Source organism: Lygodium microphyllum, chromosome 15 (assembly GCF_053477565.2).
Source record: "Lygodium microphyllum isolate KBCC chromosome 15, Lygodium_microphyllum_v1.1.10, whole genome shotgun sequence".
NCBI classification, from domain to species: domain Eukaryota; kingdom Viridiplantae; phylum Streptophyta; class Polypodiopsida; order Schizaeales; family Lygodiaceae; genus Lygodium; species Lygodium microphyllum.
In genome coordinates, this window is record NC_141149.1 from 12,409,479 (window position 1) to 12,418,883 (window position 9,405).

Here is a 9,405-nt window from a genome sequence, read left to right on the forward strand (position 1 = left end):
CTGGAAGATATAAAACTGCATCTTGCACTATTAACCCTTATTCTTTTTATAACGAGTCATCATGGAAGGTGCGAATCATGAAAGGTTTCTTACGTTGCTTAAACTCTAAGAAGTTATCATTGCTAACTGGATAATTTAGCAAGGGAAAGATTTCTTATTTGGCATGAGTTTTGTTCGCAAGGAAAAATGAATATTAATTGAATTTACCTAACCTCAAATCGATAAAGTTTAGGATTGAAAAATCAATTGACACATGGATAACAAATCGTGTAGAAGTGATCTCAATATTACGTTCTAAAAGTTAACCAAATTAATATGAACTTAGAAATACCTATGTTGCGAAATATTCATTGGGAATGAATTGAAATCCAAAAACCATTTATACCTTAAATACTTGCCCACATTCCCGAATCGTAGAATTAGAAAATTGAAAATGTAAAAGAACTAGGGTTTGTCCCTAAGTTTCTTAAAAGAAAATAATAAAGTTAGTAAACCCTAGGTCTGACAAATGTAAGCTTAAAGAAACTGAAACGGATTGTTTCGTGACTCCATTATCGCATAGTACAATGCAGGACTTGCGCGGCAAGTACGAAGTCATATGGTCTTGTGATTGATTCCCAAGAAGAAAGGTTAAATATCCTCAACAAGGATGATGGATCCTTACGCAAGTGATCTTGCAAAAAGGATGTATTCTTTGATATCCTTCTAAGTAAGGAAGGTTAAAAACCGGAAACTAAAGTATCCAATGAACGTTAGGGTTGACCAAGTTGGGTTAATAGGGTATGCCCTAACCCAGAATATAAAGGATCTTGCCAAGTTGCAAGGCACCTCGGATCGAGTGCTAGATGCACTCAAAAGGAAAGATTCCTTCCTTAGCAATTTGCCAACAACAAGATCGATTAATGGAAATATTTGTGCTTGCTAGAGATTTTAGAGCACTGTTTAATTTATGAATTACAAATTAAATGAATATCTATACTTCAGGTTGAAGGCCTGAAGGGAGAGGCAGCTTCAGTTACCCCGACTGCCTGCCTGACCCTAACCAAGGGGGTTGTTGACCGTGCCGGGAACATGGACCGAACCCGCCGCGAGAGGTCTCTCCGTTGAGTGCTACTTGGAGCAGGAGGACGCTTGGGTGCCAGGGGGGCTCTGGCCGTAAATCCCTCGCCTTCCGGGTCCTGCACAAGAGGCTAACGTGACTGGGGATTGGATCACGAGGCCCGCATACTAGTCTACAGGCGAAAACTTGGAATAGTGATCCCTGTGGATTACTGGATAGCCTTCGGGCGGATTATGGACAAGCCTACAGGTGGAACTCCTTGTATTTCAAAGATAAATATGATGATATGTTAATAAAGAACTTGTTTGATATTGTTTTTCTATGTCATATGATAAGATTACGTGAAGGAACCAGTGCTTAACGGTTTAATTAAAGAAGCTGATTGTTACATGTCCAACAAACGTGTTAGATAATTATCTAACTAAAACAAACCGAGGAAAGTGCGGAGGATGGGCCATGGGTCCATCCTACGGTTGGGTGGTCCCGATTGGCCGAGAACTTTTCTCAAATCTCGAAGAACAGCGGGATGATCGTCAAAAGACAGAACAACGAAAGCGTTGACCTAGAGTTATGTCTTACCCGATTTACGCTGTTTTAGGAGAACGGAATGGGACTATGCCTTATGGCAGAGAGGTTGAGCTTTGCATTCCTCTCATTTCCCATTCTCCTTGAATGAAGTGCAGCGTGAATCCGCTTTGGACCTGGCGTTTCTGCGTAAAGTAGTTCGCTTGGGTTCGACACGTTGCTGTTAGGAAATGACCAATCAGGAAAACCCTAATTCCAGTCGATCCTAGGTGGGAACGGCAAGAATACTTCCGCTACGTGGCAGACGCGGAAAGCCCTAGATCGCAAATTCGGTAACATTCCATGGGAGTGCCGGGCAGAGCTTTCTAGACATCCTTTCCGATGGACTGCTAAGACGTGTCCTGGATGATACTAGTGGACATGTTACACATGAGGATGAATAGATAGCTCTATAGTTTTCAAATCATCCAACTCATAAGTCAAATTAAGAGGAGTTGCCAAATTGCCTAGTGAATGGCTTTTGTGCGGGAGCGTTGAGGGAGCAATGAAAATAATGGAAAGCTAGGAGAAAATTTCCAATAATTTATTAATCCATTGTAATAGAACTGGTTGACAAGAATCCTTCTGGTGGCAAGTTGGCCTCAAGAATTTCTATATTCTTAAGAATTTTGTCTCTGCTTATTCTATGCCATAGACATTGGCCAGTCGACTATTGGGAGATTGATTTTCACTGGGATGAGAAATCATTGAAATGAGCCTTGAGAGGTTAGATTTGAGCACTATTTCTATTATTTGAAGCTATGACTAGTGAATTGTTGAAATGAGCCTTGAAAGGTCACATTTGAGTTCATTATTTCTGTGATTTGAAGTTGTGATTGGTGGAAGAGACCATAATGCCATTAGTCACATATCCTATCTTTCAAGTATTCTTCTCCTCCAAAACCTAATGAAGTAGGAATAGTAGGAGCAGCAACTATCCAAGAGTAAACATCATGGCAATTCGGCACAGTATACAACAACTTGATCCCTTACTTAAAAAATGCATCATTAACTTATGCCTAGAACTGTGAATGCTTTATTTCCCAAAGCAACTATTTTAAGCTCTCAAGTTCAGCAATGTCTTCATTTCATTGAGCATCCATGACTTCAAAGATCATAGCATTCTTAGATACTCTCTCAAATAATAGAATTTTTTTAAGATAAAATGTTCATCCTTTGGTATCCTATCTTCATTATAATCCTTAATGGAGAGAGACGACAATAGCTCTCATTATCATAAGGAAGCTCTAATAATAATCAAGAAAGTTGTCAAGGCATTATACTCCTTGTTTATATGATTGGCAAAGATCTGAGTCAATTTCTTCATTCTTGACATTCTATCATTCATCATATTCCCTAAAGAGAAGCATGAGTGCAAGGAGAAATATTTACTTACAAGCTATGCTACTCAATTTGATTAGTTAATGTAGTTGTAAGCTTTCTTTATTGTGTAGATAGACATATGCAACAAAGGATAATATGCATCAACAAAAGGGTGACCAGAAAGAGATATTGAAGGTGGAGGGGATACAACCAACTCTTTAGACAACATCAAGACATTATCAAAAAGATAAACATATAAAATTCAACATTGAATCAAAAATATAGATAGCATCAGGAAAGTAAAAACGTCAGACATTTGGAGTAACTTGATGTTGGTAGTTGTTTTTTTCTTCAAGTGTTCTAGAGGAGCAACCTATATATAATGTGCACTAGCAATCATGCTAAGCAATAACAACATTGATAAAGCAACATCATCAATAAGCCATAGTAGCTTATAAGCCTTAGTAGTGTAGAAGTGGATCATTGTTTGTTGGGAATTCAAAGTATATCAGTTCAATATCATTTCAACCATCTATAGTAGCAATAGCAACGAGTGGTATTTTTAAAACTGAAGTTCCATGAATCATCTATGAGTGATCCTTGTCAACTACTATTGCCCTAATGTTGAGGTGAAGTTTAGCATAAATGTAAATGTTATCCTCTCGTTACAAGTAATAATAGTTGTCATTTCAAGTTGAAGGTACACCTAGAGGTAGACCTACTTCCCTAGTTCATATAAGAAGATTGGTTTCTTGTGTGAATCCACATCTGATCAAAGTATTAATATAGTGAAATATATCAATAACATAGCTGAAGGGAAAGTAGAGTGGTCTATGTATATTTATCCATTAGACTCTTCAAACTCTAACACTCTAAATGCTCTCAATCCCATTTTGGCATATTCCCAACATACCAAATATGGAGCCGATAAAGGAAAATTAGACACTTTGGCCTTGTGACTATAACATACTATTAGAACCATTAGCAATGATCTTTAGCCTATTGCTAAAAATAAGGTAAAGACCTTTTAGAAGACTACAAATAAACCCGTTTGCCATCAATTTGCAACAAGATCTCAACCTGTGTATGTGGAATTTCTACTCTTGAGAAGGCTTTATTGAAACTGCTTGAGCATCTCTATAGGGAGAAAAGACATTAGACAATCATTGTTGAATGCAACTTGCAACTTTGACTAGTTTGAGAATGTGATATCAAGGTTACTAGGCTAGTTGTAGGGGCATAGCTTCAAGTGGTACCTTCTTCCAATGCTGCTTCAACATCGTGGAGCCAACTTTGGAGAATGGAGGGTAAAGCTAGGCTAACTTAAAGAGTATGCACTAAGAATTTAATGGCATATTTGGGACTAATTTACTCCAAGGTTTTTATGAGTGAGAAAAATGCTACCATCTTACTATGCATTTGGAGAAACTATCTTACTATGTAGAGACAACAAGTATACCATACACAAACATACAACATGCTTATCATGAAGATTGATACATGCATAGTATGAACATCATGAAGCATATACAGGGCATGGGCATCAATCTCATGATGATCAATAGTATTATAAGCAACAATCTTATTGTCGTGGATATTATAGATAACAATATCACTATGATATGCGGTTGCATTATGACCGTGATTACAATGAGCATTGGTGTGACTGGCAACATGCATATGACAATGATGCAGATTGATCCACAACATGCAAGTGACGGCCATAACATGTTTAGATAGCAAAAAAAACATGTCAATCATTATGCTTATGGTCAACCCCAAAAGAAATTTTACAATCATTTTAGATAGCCTTCCATATATGAGAATCATGTGGGATAGCCACAAGGACATGGGAATGGTTCCAACTCTTTTGATATGCATGTAAATGGATAGTATATTGATCAATATTTCTATGATGAACAACCATCCCATAGTCAATATTATGATGATGATCAACCATTTCATGGATAGCAGTGTTATGCTAGTGGGTATGAACATGGTCATGACTATGGATAACCATTCTATTATGGTCATAATGAGCATCATAGTGGACAACATGGTGCTAGTTAGGAAAAACTACTAACTGGTGATGATATTAGAGGATTGCATGCTCAATCTTTATGTTATAGATGTGCTGAACCATTATCCTCTAATCACAAAGACATGTGTAGGAAAAGAAACGCTAAAGTTATAGTTCTATAGAGTTTCCAAAAAATGAAGAGGAAAAGGAAGAGAAAATGAAGAGGAAGTGGATAATAACGTCCAAGATGGAAAGTCATACAAATCCTTTGAAGATCATGAAGATGTCCATAAGCTTTCTAGCTTACATCATGGAAATTTCCAAGAAAATGAAGAAATTGAAGAAGAATTTATGAAGGAGTTTAATAAAGCTATATATCCATATATGGAATCACATGACATGTTTTCATTTGATGACTTTATGTTTCCATTTGATTCCGTGATTCAGTGTTGAGATATCAAGCTCTACATGAGGTGGCATCCACTACATGCCTTAGTGATGTGGCATGATATTATTCAATGGCATGTTAGATGACTAACATTAGGATATACTGTGATTCTACAATTGAACTACACCCATGTAATCGATCCTTTGTTATAGTACATTCATTGTGCCACCTCTTCTTTTCTAGTGGTGGGTTCACACTTAGTAACTGCATGTACATATGTTGTGGTACTTTCATATTAGTCTTTCCTCATGTTAAAGACTTGGTTTTTTTGTGTGGAAAAAAAATAAGAAGATTTTAGTCCTATCTCTTTGTGTTCTCAAGAGTCCATTTCTTTTATATATGTGTGCTCTTGGGTGCTTCACCTCTCTCCCCTCTTGTCCATTTTCATGGTGTTAGAGTCATCCCATGGCTACACATGGCTCAATTGAAGACTAAGGTAAAAGCATTGGAGTGTGAAAGTAAGCAAGCAATGGATAAGAAGCTCTTCCACCTTGCTTGATTTACCTTAGGTTGTAACTATAAGAGGCTCCTAAGGCTGGTTGGGCAGTAGTCTCCAATTGCAATGAAACTTGGTGAGCAAAAAGAACGATGTATATAATGTACTCAAACCATTTTGGGATCATCTACTATGATTTTTGATATTTGAGGTCATTTTGGCCTCCATTTTGGAGGTCATTTTGGACCTACAGTAGTATGGATAACAGTTTCCAGATATACTATACTTTTTGTTGTGTCCATCTTTTACATGTGCACAGGTTACAAATTTCAATTCTATAAGATGTTAGGTATCTGGTAGGTTGTAGACACAAAAAGCATCTGCATAGAGATTCTAGATTGCAGTTATTATTGTGCAGTCAATGGTGAAAAAGGCTATGTGTTTAGTTGTGGTGCAATTGGTATCACCTTGCTTGCAAATTGTGGCTTTTTGTAAGGTTTTTTATTTCATCAAAATGTCCAATAACTTAAACTAGGCTGTTAGTGAGAATCTTGATAAGAACAATTATCCTAGATAGATATCTAAGATGATAAAATTCTTAAAGGAAAAATGTGTTTGGAATTACATTTAAGGAAACATAGTAGTAGCACCTGAAGTTCCTACAAAAAATGCTACTGTAGAAATAGGTAAAGGCTTTGAAAGATTGAGAACAGACATAAAGTAAAGTCATGTATTAGTTGTCTATCAATGTCAAAGATAACATGATGGGCTATTTACAAGAATCTGAAATCCTGGCTATTGCATTAAATAATTTAGCAAGGTTGTTTGAAGTAAATACAAAGGCCTGAAAGCTATAGCTCAAGTTGGAGCTGAACCAAGTGAAAAGAGAGAACCTATCCATTAAGTATTATGCCTTGAAGATCAAAAGTGTTGCGGAAGCTCTTGGATCTATTAGTGTGGTAGTTTATGATGATGATGTTGTGTGTGCATGCTTAGATGGACTTGGAAAAGAATACAAGAGATTTAGGTCATCTATGAATATTGTTGAGAAACACGGATCTAGAGCTATGCTACCTATGGCGGACGGAACATAAAACATGATTGAGATAAAGAATTGTAACTCAACTGAATTAGGTTCCAAGATAGATTATCTTGGACTCGTAAACACAATCTTGAGTAAATCAATTGAAAGTACCATTATATTGAAATGAGTGTCAAGTACATGCCTTTATAGCTTTTTGGATAGTACTAGTTTTCGTCTATGTGCTTATGAGATTTTGGACATCCCTTCCTAGATCTTCTAGAGCATACATATTTGTCATATCTCTAATACAAAGCCACTTAGGCACAAGCCTCTATATCAGACATCATTGGTTATTCTCAACACCCCCCTCAAAAGATGAGTTCCTACACTTGCTAGCATTTGCCCCCCCTACATGCAGACATGGACTAGGAGACTAGCTCTTTGGCAACCTTAGTTAGGTCAAGCCTGAAACTTTACATTTTTGGTAGGGTTTGTTATATCCACTATGGGAAGCAGATCTAGTAAGGGAATTTAAGATCCACTTTGGGAAAACATGATCCATGATGGAGAATATTTTGCACAACATTTTGTTTGTAGTAGTAGAAATAATCTTCTTCTTCATGCTTCTTTGGCATTCTTCTCTTTTCTTGATCTTCTTGGTCTCTATTCCAGTCTTCTATCTTCATTGGTCAGTCTTATGCTCTTCATCTTTGACTTGTTCTTCATTATCTTGGCTCTAGTCTTCTTTGTGAGATCCTTTTGGTCTTCTTTCTCAGTGAGTTTGAGATGGGTATGTGCCTTTTGCTCTAGTCTTCTTGACACTATCTTTTTTCTCAATGCTTTGTTGTTGCCACAGTGACTTGAAAGGCTTAAGCTATTAAACTCAATCCAAGCCTTCACACTTTTGAAGCTTTTGGAAAAAATGTTAGGGGTGAATTTTTTTGCGGCACTCATGTTGCCCTTGATTTTCATTTTTCTCTGATAAATGCCATCTTCCCACTCATTTTTTCGATGGTTGCAAAAATACAGTCATCATCAGCAAAGGAGAAAACAACATTAGGAGAATAGCCCTGATGTTGCATCTCTTCAAAACAATTGAGAGCTTCACAACTATGCCCATGCTGGGTATACCATGTGATTTGTAGTTTTGATAGCTTCATCCACATTGAGGAAGAAGTCTGCAAGGAGGAAAGTTTGACAAGAACCTCAACAGCTCTAATGAAGGAGGATCTACACAGTTGGATTTGTGGCCACCCTGCGCCAACCCTATGACATCATTTTTTGTCTCAAGGCTTCTGTGAAATACTCTAATTTTGGAAGCTTGACACCAGCTATGTTGTCCTACTTAGCCCTAAATTTGACAAATGCGGAGCTGACATTTTTGAGGAAAATATGTTTGATGATTTCACGAGCCGAGTACTTGGCCTCACACTGAGGGTGAAATTTGAAGCTTTGAGGGAGTGTCCCATGGTTTCCTTTACATGGATGATCTATTTCAAGATCTGCAAGAACTGGACAATTAGGGTGTCGCTCTTCTTCTTGAGGAGCTGGTGGCCTTTGCTGCAATCGATCAAATGGGCCTTCACCACTCTTGGGACCATTACAATGGGAACAACATTCAAATGTTGGCCTTGTCACGACATGTTTGATAATCCTCTATCTTCTTGATAGACAGTAAGTGACTTGGAGAAAGGTCAACGAAGAAGGGGAGACAAGAGACCTAGTGATGCTTGCTTAAAGCTTCCTGTGTGTTTCAAAGAAGATGGGAGGGGAGTTGGGTGGATTTTAAGTAAAGAGAAGGATGAGAAGGATATGAGATGAAGAATAAGCCTAAGGTATGGATATTCCTAAGTTTGAGTCACTAAAGATTTTGTTTGTGAGTCCAAGCTAATCTATCTTGGAACCTAATTCACTTGAGTTATAATTATTTATCTCAATCATGTTTCAAGTTATAAGAGATGGATATGAGATGAAGAATAAGCCTAAGGTATGGATATTCCTAAGTTTGAGTCACTAAACATTGTGTTTATGAGTCCAAGATAATCTATCTTGGAACCTAATTCACTTGAGTTACAATTATTACCTGAAACATGATTGAGATAAATAATTGTAACTCAAGTGAATTAGGTTCCAAGATAGATTAGCTTGGACTCATAAACACAATCTTCAGGGACTCAAACTGAAAGAACCATTACATTGAAATGAGTGTCAAGTACATGCCTTTAAAGCTTTTTGGATAGTACCACTTTTCTTCTCTGTGCTTATGGGATTTTTGACATCTCTTCCTAGAGATTTTAGAGCATACATCTTTGCCATATCTCTCATACAAATCCACTTATGGGAAAGCCTCTATATTAGGCATCATTTGCTACTCTCAACAAATATAAGGGATGATATCCTTGATTTTACAGACTTGATTTCTATGCTGATACTTGAGGGAAAGAAATTTGGCTTGGATTCCTCTTCTCAACAAAAAAACAAGTTTGAATAGGTGTTTTATTCTACTAGTAGAGACAAAGACCATGGTAGA

At 37.2% G+C, this 9,405-nt stretch overlaps 1 pseudogene; it reads right to left on the reverse strand.

Moving 5' to 3' along the window:
- Positions 1-7,985: 7,985 nt before the first annotated feature.
- On the reverse strand, positions 7,986-8,518 carry LOC148024267 (V-type proton ATPase subunit D pseudogene; annotated as a pseudogene).
- Positions 8,519-9,405: the final 887 nt, after the last annotated feature.